Raw genomic sequence first — 14764 nt, 5'->3', positions numbered from 1 at the left:
AATTTTAAATTGAACAAAGCATTTCCATTTTAAACAAAAATTTTACACTAAATTAAGCTTAAATTACTAGCCATATCTTTTTTTTTTAAATGGACTTACACCACTTTCAAAATAAACGGTCCATATATTCAATGTTCTTGGGCATATTGTACATAGTTAACAAAATAGATTGAGAATTTTTTTGGAATTTACATTTTAGCACTATGTATTAGTCAACCGTGTACCGTATGCACCGAAATGCGCAATATTCGCTACCTGAACAGCTCACCTCGACCTCTAGACAAGGACGCGCGCCGATTTGCAAACCTCGTGCAGTCAATTAAATTGTTGATTTCGGGTCGTTTACCTAATTCCCACTCTAATATGCAAATGGTAAGCGACGACAGAGCGGAGGGGGGCCCGCTTAATTTCAGACCCCCAGCCGAGCAAGCCAAATTAAGTCAAACGACTAAATTTCCTGCGAAATCATGCAAATTGGACGAATAATTGCCGTTTCGGGGGTGTGTACCGAGCTTAAGAATGCAATTGCGAGATTTGTTACATGTTTTGGATCTTCTCGTGCTGCGACAAAAGTTAAAGAGAGGATTTTGTAGGTTAAACTGATTTCTAGGGTTCGGTTCCTCAAAAAGAAAAAACGGAACCCTTGAGGGATCACTATGTTATCTGTCTATCAAGACTCTTTATCTTGGAAACGCCTGGAGGTATCGAGTTGAAATTAAAACCATGTACTTAGGTCTCCAGTCCCTTGAAGCTGTGAAAAAATCAAACTACTGATGTAATCAATCATCGAGGTTAAGCAACGATATGCGCGGTCATAACTGTATGGGTGACTCATTTTTTTCGTAGTTTTTTTTAAGTTTTACTAATTTATACATACAGAAAAATCTGAATAATATGTAGCTACAAATCTGTACGGAATCCTCGGTGGGCGAGTCAGACTCGCACTTGTCCGGTTCTTTTTATAATTCCAAGAACATATTTCTTTCATATTTATTTTTTTTAAACAACTTTTATATAAAGTTTTTTTCTAGCTTAAGGGTTATAGTTGTTGTGTTCCACGACAAAGTGGAGATGTTGCAGTATTATGGAGTCAACAATCAAACAGGTTTGATAAAAAATAACAGAAAATTTCATTAAACGGTTCAAAGAATTTTCTCATAAAAAAAAAATTTTCTCATAAAAAAAATATTTTTTTTTATTTTTATTTTTTATATTTATATCTTTTAACAAGATATGTGGACTATGTATTCTAAATCTGAGCTCTACAAATAGTCAGAGTGTGTGTCAAATAGGTGAGTGAAAATTAAGAAATTAGCACTTATGGTTTTCCACTGGACCCTTAACTAAAATAGGTGACCAATCACCAGTGTTCAAATATTAGCCAGTTATTACTATAGATGGTAATCTTAACTCTTTTCAGATACAGATACTAGGGAATCGATATTATTAGAATAGAGAGTAAGGTATTCTTGAAAGAATAATAAAGTTTATATAAAATTTATAGTATATACATATATTTCTTCCACATAATTCAAAAAAGTTTAGAAGTTGCGCTTAGTTAAAACAACTGCCATTTTTATAAGGACTCTATCTAAAAGATACGTCAAACTATATTTCTAAAGATAGAGAGTTCCAAGTAATCCTAAAGATAAAACACCTCTACTAGAAAGGTCGGATGTTTATAAAATTTCAAATAAAGATTGTAATCAGAAATATATACGCAAACTAGAAGATCAATAATATTAACTAGATTTAAAGAACATATATGGCTCAGATAAGATACGGTTAGGCCGGATAAATCTTGCATTTCTCAACATATTGTTGATAAAGATCATATTTTTGATTTTGATTTAAAATTAATCAAACGAATCCCAAATTACAGGCAATTAGATGCATAAGAGCGTAAAAATAAATAAATGTAAAGATAATATGAACAGAGACAATGGTCCAATTCCTACCAGTTCTCTGTTCCCTGTTGCTCTAGGCTCGGTAATTAATTATTACACTCAGTTTTGCCACGCTTGGTCAGTGCCAACTGAGCGCCTAAATTAAAGCTAAATTTGTAGATATTAGTTTAGTTTTAATCACTTGGTGATGATGTTTATATGGTTAGTGAAACGCGCGCCCAGTGTTTAAAAGTGAAGTATTTTGGTGTATTGCGATGGAATGAAATATAAAAATTAATTTTAAATAAAACATCACTTAGCAAATGATAAAATTTTGCCATTATATCTTAATATATATTAAAATCCTAATAAATACCGCAGCTTCATATTAAGAAAGAAAAAAAAATAGGGCTCCCAAAGACCGCATGGAGCCTAACCATTCCTTCACACGCACCTTTTATACCTGTAATGTATATATACATATTTTCTTAACTCTTTTGTGCGGCGTATTATGCAAGGGGTAAATTAATGCAAGCAGACGTACCCCACGGGGTATATTCAAATTTTCCCATGGCCCGGTCCCTTACCAATCTCCATACCTTTGCGCCGAAAATTTTATCAATTTTTCATCGAGGCACATAATAGCGCAAACATGATATATACGAAATTTATGGTAAAATAACGGGTGTTTTTTATTCTTAACCATTGAACCGGGCGGTTAGTTTGGATAATATTCTACCATAGATACTGGCGGCATTTTTACTTCAAAAGACCAACGCTGAGGATATTAGAAGGGTTGCTGGCATCTGTAGCTATGGGAAGTAATTTTAATACAGCAACACATCTGTAGTAGAAGAAAATAATGTGAATCTTGTATTAATATTAAAATAGAATCGGGTTACAAAAAACAGCATTTTAAAATTTTATAAATAACTAGCGTGTACCAGCGACTTCAATTTACGTGTTCGCGTCGAATTAATAATTTGTAATGGTGATGATAAAGCAAAGCAAGAATTTCCATTATCATACAAACTGAATAAAATTTTCTCATATTTATGTCAGCATGAGAAAAACAATATGGCGATGTTATTATATAACTTGGTAATATTTGAAGGGTAGTTTCATCTCGTTGGAATTTGACTTTCGAAAAGTCCGTTTGCCAAATATAAGCTTTTTACGTCAAGCAGTTTAAGCAGAATCGCGGTTAAGAAATTACCCAACTTTTTGGAACACCCTGTATGATTTTTTAAAAAAATTCAAAATATGTAAAAAACCAAATAATATTTTTTTAAATAACAAATATTTTAATATTAGAGGGGCGTTTTCACCCTTTTGGAATTTGAGATTCGAAAAACCCCTCCTTATCGAACCTCTCTACACCCCACAGTCAATCCGTTTGCCAAAAATCAGCTTTAAACGTCTAGCAGTTTAAGCAGAATCGTAATCACTCAATGGTCATATTTTATGAAACACCCTGTATAAATTTATAAAAAATCTTAAAATATGTAAAACAACAAAATAAAATATACGTGTTTAAGAGTTTTTCCGAAAAACTCACCGGTTTTTAAATAACAAATATTTTAATATTTGAGGGATAGTTTCACCCCCTTAGAATTCGAGTTTCGAAAAATCCCTTGTTATCAAACCTCTACACCCTAAAGTCAATCTGTTTTCCAAAAATCAGCTTTTTACGTCAAGCGCTTTAAGCAGGATTGTGATTAATCAATGACCAGCTTTTTCGAAACACCCTGTATACATTTTTAAAAAATATGTAAAAAAACAAAATAAAATATACGTTTTAAGAGTTTTTTTCGTAAACTTGACCGTTTTTTAAATAAAAAATATTGTAATATTTGAGGGGTGGTTTCACCCTCTTGTAACTTGAAATCCCTTCTTATCGAACCTCTACACCCTAGAATCAACCTGTATGCCAAAATTGAGCTTCTTACGTTGAGTGGTTTGAGCAGGATTAATCAGTATGTCAGTCACTTAAGGATTTTATATATTAGTATATATACTTATGTTTATTATATACTTAATTATTAATTAGTTATATTATTACTTAATTAATGTTTATTTATTTATCTAATATTTTTCTTACATTTTAGACTTCACAGTTTGAATTATCTACGTTATAAACTGTAAATTCATCATTGTATTGTGACGATTGTTCAACTTAGAGCAATTAAGAAGATGTGTATCATAATTCAACACATTATGATAAAAATACTTTAGTGATAATCGCCTGATTATTAATTATGTCTGTATTTTTAACACATTCACAAAAGACAGTGACCTAAAATTTTGGCAAGCTTGGCCAAAATTTGTTATTAGCCCTCTAATTGCATTAGAAATTTGGTGCTATAAGTGGTGGTTTTTGATTTGTATTACTTTTAAAAACTAATTAACTATTATTCATTAATTATTGATCAATGAAAAACGGAATTTAATATGAAATATATTTTATATTAATCGTATTAATTCAAATAAGTAGGTACTATTATAACACATTGCAAAGCGATTCAAACAATTTAAGTTATATACGTTGTTAACATATATTTTCTTCACTTAATACCAGTTTTTCTTTTGCATGTTTCCTTATATTCGTAATATACTAGTCCTAGTCACTTTATTTCCATGGTCTGTACTTTAATGCATACGACAGAGATAAAAATATCCGAACAGTTGACAGACAGAGAGACAACATAAAAAGCAGCATGCAGTGTTGCCGGTTCATACGAGAAACAAAATAATAAACGAAGATAACATATCTGGTTAAGATAACCATAGGTTGTTTAAGAATCATTAAGCGGTCTGCATCACTATCTTACACTTTAAAATCCAGACGACGCAGTTTCAATGACCTGAACGGTATATCGGCACTTCTAAATAAAACCATAAATATTTCGGGATTTTTTACTTAATTTAGAAACAAAAATACATTCGTCAATTAAGATAAATTCAACGTAATAATCTAAAAAGTAAAAGCAACTGAAGCTTAAAAATTCGTTAATAGGGTCTGCTCGTCAACATGTCTCCCACTTATCTTTTCTTACTTTTAAAAAAGGAACGTTACCCTAAATAAATAAGGCTAAATATGGGTTGTCTGACGCTAGTGTGTGGTTGTGTATACAAATAGCGGCAACTTTATCAGGTGTGTATAGAATATTATCTGGTAACGCGTACTTAAAAAACTTTTTCTAAAGCTTGTGAGGCAATGATCAACAAAAAGTTAAAAATAACTTGAATACCTACTAAGATGTATTTACAGTTAAAATTAGTATATTCATGGAATGATTAAATAAATAAAACGCGACTTAATGTAGAAACAATATTTTCTTATTATCAGGCTAATAAATACACCTCCAACTATAAAATGCATTAGTACCTTAACATTTAGTACCTTCTAAAGCCGGTCTCACACGATATGGCAAACACCTTCCAACGTTGGACACATTAATAGTTACTACGTTGTGTAGGAGGCACACTTCTCAATTGCAATATTGCCAAAATTTCTGCCAAATGTTAGTTACAACGATGGGACCAACGTGGGACGCATCGTGTAGGACCGGCTTAAGATATATAGCAATAATATCCTATATTGCCATGGATATATCATATACAACTGCAGCAAACTTGCCATTGAGTTCGGCTCGATCATAGAAGTTAAGCGACATTTCGTATAAAGTGACCGTTTGACCACAGCCCTTTCGGTATCAGCTAGTATCTATATAGTACCAGCTAGTGTTTTAGGCGTTATCTCAGAGCATTCAGTATTAGGCTGAATAAGCATCTAAAGCTAATGGAATTGACAGATGAAGCCATGTGCAGGTTCTGTCAATCTGAAGAAGAAACGACAGGACACATTATGTCGGTGCGACATCCTGGCAAATGTACGGTTCTTCGTCCTAGGTAATGATAGAGAGGCCATTGACAGAGAGCTACATGAGAGAGTTCAGTGTCCAAGTTGCTAGACTTTTTGGAAAGGCTAGGCTAGAGAATGTCACCTAAAGATCATAAGAGGATCACAATACATCGGAAATGGTAGCTATCTCCTCCCATCGTCAGAAGCAAAAAATACTATAGATAAAATTGTAACTATTTGGAGAATACCTTATCAGTTCAATTCATCAAATTAACTTATCGTATAATCTAGACTCTAACAAACCAATTTTAAAAAAATATACCTACTAGCATATACCTAATCTTACCTTCTACAGTAAAAACAAACAAACGCTATTCATAGAAATTAAATATTTCATGTGGCTTTTGTAGCCGTACATATAGCCATTTGATTCCGCTCGGCCCAACTCGTACATAACCCAAATTAATTTGTTTTTAGTCAGATCGGCTGATAAATCGACCTGATGTAATGTCGCTGGCAACCGCATTACACAGCTGCCCGCTTAACTTGTCGTCTTTTCTTCGAACCGCCTAATAAATATCAAGCAAGAGTAAAGACCTTGAAATGCAACCAAGGAAATGCAGCGGCGTGCACTGATTTAATTTAAAGCCAAAGTTCACCGATATTATGATAAAAAGACTATCAAAATTGATTATAAATAAGGACTTATAACAGTACTAGAGTTATTTTACTTTAGTCAATTCTAGAATGCAACTTAGAGTAAAGAAAATGCTTTCTATCAGTCTACTGACCGGTATTATCTCCTTATATAATCTAGAATATATGGGAGGGGAATTAATCATCGCGACATTACAGATCTATTGTGTCAATTGTGTCCCCCTTTCTTGTGTTATAACTCATCATACAGTCTGAGGGCTTTGCCAAAAGCCAATATCTGAGACAGTTTTACAGAGGTTAGTTCTCCCTCTTCAATACCAGTCGTACCAACGTTTATGGCACGAATGGTTGTCATCTGGATGTACTCAGTGTTGAGGTATTCTGGTGTTTCCCCATTTTCCCCACAAAATCTGCATTCGCTGTTATTTTTTAGCTTTAATCTACAGGTGCTCATTGAGAATTATCTCCTGAGGATAATATAAGTCATGAGATAAAACAGTAAAACTTGTTTTTTTGACCGAGCACCAAGGTCTCTCTCTGATGGAGTTTATAAGACAGACGACAAAGGTAATATAAGTAATGTATATTACTTATATTTTATGCATTTTCAATTTTTACATATTATAAATCTGTATAGATTTAAACCTTCAAACGGCAATGAGTACGTAAACAAGCAAGAATGAACTTTAAAATTTCTTTCTAGTACATTTATTTTATTATTTATGAAATGATTATATTTATGAAAATTTTAATTAATATACTTAAGTTACACCTAACTTTACTTTATTTTGGTAAATCATCTCGTTGAGTTTATTAAAATTACCATACTATTGTACTTTAACGAATAATATATCACGTCACAAATAATCCAAGTTGCAGTCAAAAAAGTTTTGTACATATGGGAAGCATAACGTGGTTTCTAATCAGTTTTAAAATACTAGCTGTCGAGTCATACCTATAAATAGGTCTCGCTCAGTTAATATCGCTTTTAATCTCCGTGCCTGCATAATAAACTTTGCATCTCTCATTTTAAAAATAATGATGACACTCTTCCGAGAATTTTGCAGAGTAAAATTCGTGACAGATTAGACGTGAGGCATGTAGACAATTACCTTTGACATTTCATATAGTTAACGTGATGATTTTTTACTTGCGACTATTAAATGTGATGTCAACTTAGATTGGGAATTGACCTCGGTCACAATGTTCCTTTAAACAACGATTTGTGACATTAAATTATTGTTTTCGCTTATATTTGATAAGGAGTTCTCAATATATCATCTACGCCTAATTGTTTTTGGGTAAAACAATGATCTTATTAACAAAGTTTTCGGTTAAAATAAATGATGTATGAAAATAAATGACATGACGCTCATTACCTAGAAGTCGTTATTTGAAAAGAGTATTGTTTTCAATTTTTTGTCAATTACTAATTTATCTAATATTTTTAATGCAATTTCATTACTTCACTCGTTCTGAAGTACTATACAATCTATATGAATATAAATTATGAATAATGAATAATATATATTTAATCGTTAAAGAATAACTTTGAGAGTTCTTGAATAAATTTAAATAAAACGTTATCAATAATGGATTTTGCAATGAAAAGTGATATCTGCATATACTTTAAAAATAATAATAATGTGCCTCTATATAGATTAGATTAGATTAAATTCTTCGAGGTGACACCGGCCTGATCCACTGCGATCTTTTCAGATATATTGTGGTCCTGTTTCGATCCTTATGTTACAGTCACCAGCCCTATCCTTTTCAAAATGTCTAGCAACTTGGAGAGTGAACTCTCTGTCAATGGCCGATCAACATTTGCCAGGCTTTCGCACCATCATAAAACATGTTCTGTCATTTCTTCTTCAGATTGACAGAACCTGCACATGAGTTCATCCGTCAATCCCATTAGCTTTAGGTGCCTATTTAGCGTACAATGTCCTGTTAGTAGACTCACTACAGCTTTAACTGTCTTTTTGTCATTGCTTATCAGGTCTGCCGTGAATTTTGACGAATATTCTTTAAAAAAATAAACTTTTTTTCGCCTGTCTCTATCCTGGTGAGTTTCTCCCCCATTCAAGAGATTTGTTGGCCGCCTATCGTAGGAGGTAACCTATTACAAACGGCGTCGGCGATGGTTATGAAATGAAGATCGTTGTCATTTTTTATGTAATATATAATGATAAAATGGAAGAGGGTAACGCCTTGTAAACAGTGTAAAAAATGATTTTTGTCTGTTTCTGGTACAACCATTCACTCCAGGTCTGACGATCGTCGTTCCATGCCAACTAGACGCCAGTTCTTTTTTCGATAAACGGTACCTCCAATATGAAAATAATTTTTTTTTGACTTTCCCTCTTAATTAGATTTAGTGACTGTCGAAGGGTATTCAGCAATAAAAACTTACTGTAAAACGAGCAGTTAACTTATTAATCTGTGTAGACAAAAAACTAAAAGTGTGTTTCGTTTTTTTGTTAACGTCTTCATTCGTCATTAAATTTAAATTGATCAATTCACCGGATTTCCTGTAAAGAGTCGTTACCATCATCAATCTGAACTAAATTTTCCCTCGAGATCTCTTTGACTCTCTCTTACCCACGACGAAGATCAATTTGTTTTTTAATAACTTCCTTACCGCGTCACTATTTCATGCGCAATGAATGTAATGAAGATGACACTTTTTAACAAGTTTCATAAATTAAATAAAGTTGTTGATTGATTCATTAATGCAATTTAATATCTGAAAAGGCTTATTAAATTATCATTTGGGTCTGTGAGCGTGTTTATGATATAATCGAGTGCCGATATCTGTTTATATCCATTCAGAACTAACAAACGGCATTGTGTGCGTGACAAAACCCCAAATATACGGTCACAATGGGCACGAAATGTACAAAAACGCATTTTTCAAAGCCACATCCCATTATTACACAACCTACGGGTGTGCCGGGCTCTATTCAAGATCCAAATTCCGCTAGCAATTCTATTCAGCGCTCCTTTTCAATAGCATCCACTACACCCAAACGATTATCCGATATTTTCTACCTAGATTATCGACGAATTTGCCCACTTTGCCTTTTTTCTATTGAAATCCCCTCGAATCTGTGTTAAATCGCTCTCGCAATTGACAGATCTTTTCACATTTCGTTGCGGGATGACAGGTACCACAGTACAATTTGCCACAAAAGCGATACGGAGTCTTGTAGACTTTTATTGTGCGGTAAGTACGACTCAACAGGTACAAGCTAAATGATGAGTAGCACAGGTTAATTGGATGTTAACACTTGAATTACTGAGCGTAGTTTTACGTACGTGGTACCTGACCAGATTGATCCATATAGATTTTTTTAAAATTTATAATGAATTTTAAGAAATAAATCGTAAAGGATCTTTCATTTTAGTGTATTTTTTTATTAACTGCAGAAAGTGTACGCGAACAGTTTCTTAAAACTATTCAAAGCAAAAAACTTCAATGTCGGTCTTAAAATATATACCTGTATAGAAAAAAATATTGTTATTTTAAAACTCATATTTCATGCTTCTGATTTAAACTTATGCACTCTAAAGGTACTAAAAAACGAGAAATGATCAAATGTAGTCTCAAAAATATAAAAACTGACAACTCACTTTTCTGCCTTTTGTTTTTACCCTCCTTATGGTGTTTTAACTGCATTATAAACAATTTGTACCAATATTTTGGAGCAATCAGTACCTATGGGTCGGTACATTTTCCATAGACATTATATCCTTTTTGGCTGGACAGAGATAACATCGTTTTTGTTTAGGTAATGTCGAAGCGGATTATGTAGATTCCCTTAAGTATTCCTTAAGTTTATTGTAAGTACACGGGCGATGTCGGCTTTAATGCATTTTGGTATTATCTATTTCTACATCTTTGATATTCTCCTATTCTACCACACTCAATGAATGACAAGCAACTAACTAACAGCTACTGAAATCGAGTAGTGGTGAGGATCGTCACCTTTATGATTAAGGGTGCCAAAATTTAACTCGTGTCATATTGACCCAAGCTTTGAATTATTTGTTTTCAACTACCTAGGTATAGCAATTTTAGTTTTTAGGTATAGTTTTTAATAGTATTTATTGATCCATAAAGTGATTTTACTTTCGGTTAGTAAAATTCTTTTTCCTGGAATTAATACTAACGTTCTTCGAAACCTAATCATCATTTTTAACTAGTTTCTAGAGGGATAACTTTGCCATTATCTGTATCTTTGTAATGATATCTTCACTGTATCACACATTAGTTTAATGACTCATTTTTAAGTAGAGTTTCTACATGCTTATCATGATTGATATATTTATCAACAGGGCTGTCCCAACATATACATATATTTTCGATTCACGATTTTCAATGGTCAATACGTTATTATATTGGTTAAATGCCTGATTTCCAATTCCTATTTTCCAACTTTATTGTTTATAAAACAATATGTCTGTGTTATAAATTTCAGTACTTGTAGCAGAAAAATATACCGTGAAAGAAAATTCTGTCCAAATATGATAAAAAATTAAAAGAGCTCAAAGGATATGAGCATAATCAAATTTTTCATTAAAGTATAAACGCCGAAAAGAAATTAATTTGGCTTTACCGAATATTTTTTGGAAATCAAACTTTTGACGAACAATTTGCAAGGGAAATTTTAAAATCCGTTACGTCATTCTCCCAATAAAAACGAATTATTACAAGCCTTTGAAAATTGATAAGAACCTCAAGGTCAGCACATTCTATTTTTACGCCCGCGGTCAAACGAGTGGTACTTGTGTGTAACAAAGTGCAGCGAAAACAAGTATAGCGGTTAAATTTAAATAGCTATAAAAAATATTACTTACATTTTAGATAATTACGATGCCCTGTTGAACACCACGCGCGCAACAGCAGAGTCAAAGCGTTGCACTAAAATTACGAATACAATCCAGTCGATTTCCACATGTACGAAATTAAATGAAATAAAAACACGATCACGCACTGCATCATCACTGTCATCCGGATCGTCGATGTCAACGACAAGTACATCTGGCTGAGGGAACAAGTGCCAAGTTCTGTCTGTGTGTGTTGGAGCACATGGCCATCAATCCAACTGCAAGATCAAAGACCTTCTCCGTGGAGCGAGCCATGCTCCAGTGGGACTGCGTCGTGCGACTGAGAACGGGCACTGGCAAACAGTTTCGTCCAAGTTGGCGGCGGCGGGAGAACGGGCTTGCGTGCTGCGCCATCTACCGATAAGAGAGTGGGGGCGGCGTGGCGGCGAGGGGGGCAGATCTGTAAGGAAACGAACAACGGTATATCAGAAAACGGTTTGTCGTAGGGGGAAATATCTTGAGGAGTTTTGTATAGTGGTCGACGCATGGAAAGGACGGGAAAGCTGGCTGGATGTGTGTGTGAGTGAGTGTGCTGTTTGGAGAACGTGCATGTGAGAGCAAAAGAAAGAAAACCCTCCCTTCTTTTCTTTTGTTGTTTCGGAGAGGAGGAGGGTTGGTGTGTAGGTATATTCTTACACTGAAAAAAACTTATTAATAGGAAAATCTACAACACTGTACTTAGATTTTTGTAAATATATGACACGCAACTGTTGTATTAGCTAATTTATTATTCTTCCCCAACTCGGTGTCTAGTAACAACAAATTGTATCAAAAAATATAGCTAGTAGAGGTACAATTTGTAATAATGAACTAATTTAACTTTCAACGAGTAAAATCTGAATATTTTCTGACACAAATTGTAACAATTACCACCACACTTGTTCTCTATTTTCGTATAAAATGAAGCATCTATTTTGAAGATCTACGAATTGATAGCAATAAAAGATACAGCATGATGCCAGTACCATTTTAGACGCAAAACGCAGCAGCGTGTTATACAATTTTGGGGTTCATTACAATTTTAAGCTTGTCAAAAGAATTTTAATGTACACCATTTAAAAATCATTTTTACTCAAACCTAAAATTAAATTAAAACCTTTTTAATGCCAACTGGCAGTAAGCGCCATTACAATATAAAGAAGAGTACGTGGCTAGTTAATGACGTTTCACCTAAGGGCTTAACCTCCGTTGGCTTGATCGCCGTTTTTTTTTTTCGATACTATGTTATACAACATATTATATAACTTATTAGTTATATTTTTCATAATTTCACATATTATAAGACCTCTTTTAATTTTAAAATAGGTATTATAAAATATTATTATCCTGTTAAATAGTTGCGTCTAACTTACTTTTCATCCGTATAATTAACCCGTTAGGCTATTATTTGCTATTAACATTTTCGTAAAAAATATCCAAATTTGTGCTTTGAAATAATTATAGGAATTTATTTAATTTACAATAATTATCATTAAGTTCAACGGAATATTAATTTTAATTCATCTTCGAAAACTTGATAAAAAATATATGGAGCCACACATTTGATACATCTGCATAAGACAAACCAATTACTATATATAATGGCAGTATAGGTAGATATGATATAGATAGAGCCATAGCGAAAAATGCGGATGAATCAAACCAGTTTTTCCTGTGATAACCGCCATTCGATGCAGGTAATAAAACTATTAGAATTCTTTATTACAGCTATTGATAAATAAGTTTTTTTTTAAACATCTATTACCCACTTCCTGCCCTAAAATACTAAAGAAAGTTTTTAAAATTATAAACCGACATGACTGACATTCTCACTCTTAATCCGATAATTTAAAATAATTACAAGTGTCTACCAAAATGGACATAAAAATTTAAATCAAAATTGGAACGTTAAATATGCCTATAATTATGTGTTAAAAATATCTGCTTTTAAAAAGAAATATTCCGTATTCAAACCATCAAAATCTTAAAGCTGCCTTAATAATCTCAAAGTAATAAAGAGGAAAAGGAAATCAGTATGATAAGCATATTATTTCTAAAGAAGCCCCAGCAATATAACCAAAAGAAATATATTTATAAAAAAAATAGTCTAAACCAAAAGTATTACAATTAAACAAACGTAGCTAAGATTTGTTATAAATTCACAACTATTTATCCAATTTTGTAAATCAATATTTCAAGACACGGTGTAACCGAAATTTTAGTATGGAATACCGGTCCCTCATCTTCTCATTTGCATACGTATGGGGACAATGACACTACATCATATAGCCACCATGTGTGTTTAATAATAATGTTGTCTTTTTTCAGCACGTTAAATTAAAGCTTCGGCGGTTTCTGTCATATGCGTCAAAGCGGAGGGAGACCATCTTTAAACTTTTGTCAGTTGTTTTCACAGGCTGGTGTGTCACGTCGACACATTGTTTCAGGACCGTCTTTTGTTTATTTAGTCGTGTTAATTAGACGTTATAGATATTTCTTTTTTGTTCGAGAATTAGTGAAGTAACATCTAAAGTTTCGGTTATAAATTTATAAGAAAATAAACTAGCACTTATTGTACTATATGCCGTCTTTATATTACAAAAACATGTTTCTTAAATAAACGGTTTTTAAGTTTAAGACACATATTTATTTGAAACTCGTTTCCTAAATATTAAAAGGTTTTTAAAAAAGTCTAAATTATTAATTACAAATACACTGTAACTATTAAATTCTATAGGTATATATTTATAATTCTTTCTCCAATCCAAAACACGACACATGTTTTTTCAAGTACTTTTAGGGAATAGTTTTACCTAGATTCCATATTTATCTGATAGTTATCTCAAAGTTATAGCAAAAAAAGTTAATAAAATACCTTAATCTGATATCACTGTTTACAGCTGTAAATGTAAATGATAATTATGAAATTAATTGTCTTTCTTATAATTCGAAACCGATGATATGCAATATCTAGATCCGGCTTTTCAGATTAATGCCATTGCAAACAGTGGTAAGAATATACCGTACTAGAGTTGGCAATTAAGTTAAAAGAAACAGTTAGTTAGAGGCATAAAAAAGATAAACGATTTATTCCTTTTTCTATTTGTTATTTGTTTAATAACTAACGAAATATAATCATAAATTTATTCCTTATGCTTGGCTAAATTTGATGATAATGAGGAACTGTCTTCGATACTAGTAAGGCATTTAAAAAATATATATTACTTATAAGATTAAGAGTCAAGGCGGTCTTTTCATTCGAACTTTCTCTCACTTAGGAATTAGCATTATTTTCATAACTTACTAATGTGTTATACTATATGTTTTATAATTTTTCCTAATATGTGTATATATATGTTTTTAAATACTTGGCATTTTGTTTTATTTTTATTGTAATAATTACCCAATTTTAAATATAATAATCTATTTAAACACACAAAAATTTTATTATAACAATAACTATACCTAAATATAATATCAGTTA

General features: G+C 32.5%; 1 long non-coding RNA gene across 1 annotated transcript in view; it reads right to left on the bottom strand.

The window, feature by feature from the left end:
• LOC115879949 overlaps positions 1-12505 on the bottom strand; it is a 50547-nt gene extending 38042 nt beyond the window's left edge. The window contains exon 1 of the long non-coding RNA XR_004049782.1: positions 11272-12505. This is a non-coding gene — a long non-coding RNA (uncharacterized LOC115879949). The remainder of the gene's footprint in view (positions 1-11271) is intronic.
• Positions 12506-14764: the final 2259 nt, after the last annotated feature.

The sequence above is a fragment of the Sitophilus oryzae genome, unplaced genomic scaffold, assembly GCF_002938485.1.
Source record: "Sitophilus oryzae breed Bouriz unplaced genomic scaffold, Soryzae_2.0 scaffold_1590_pilon_pilon, whole genome shotgun sequence".
NCBI lineage: Eukaryota > Metazoa > Arthropoda > Insecta > Coleoptera > Curculionidae > Sitophilus > Sitophilus oryzae.
Note: the sequence above shows the minus strand (reverse complement) of the source record. Positions and strands in the feature narration are given on the sequence as shown.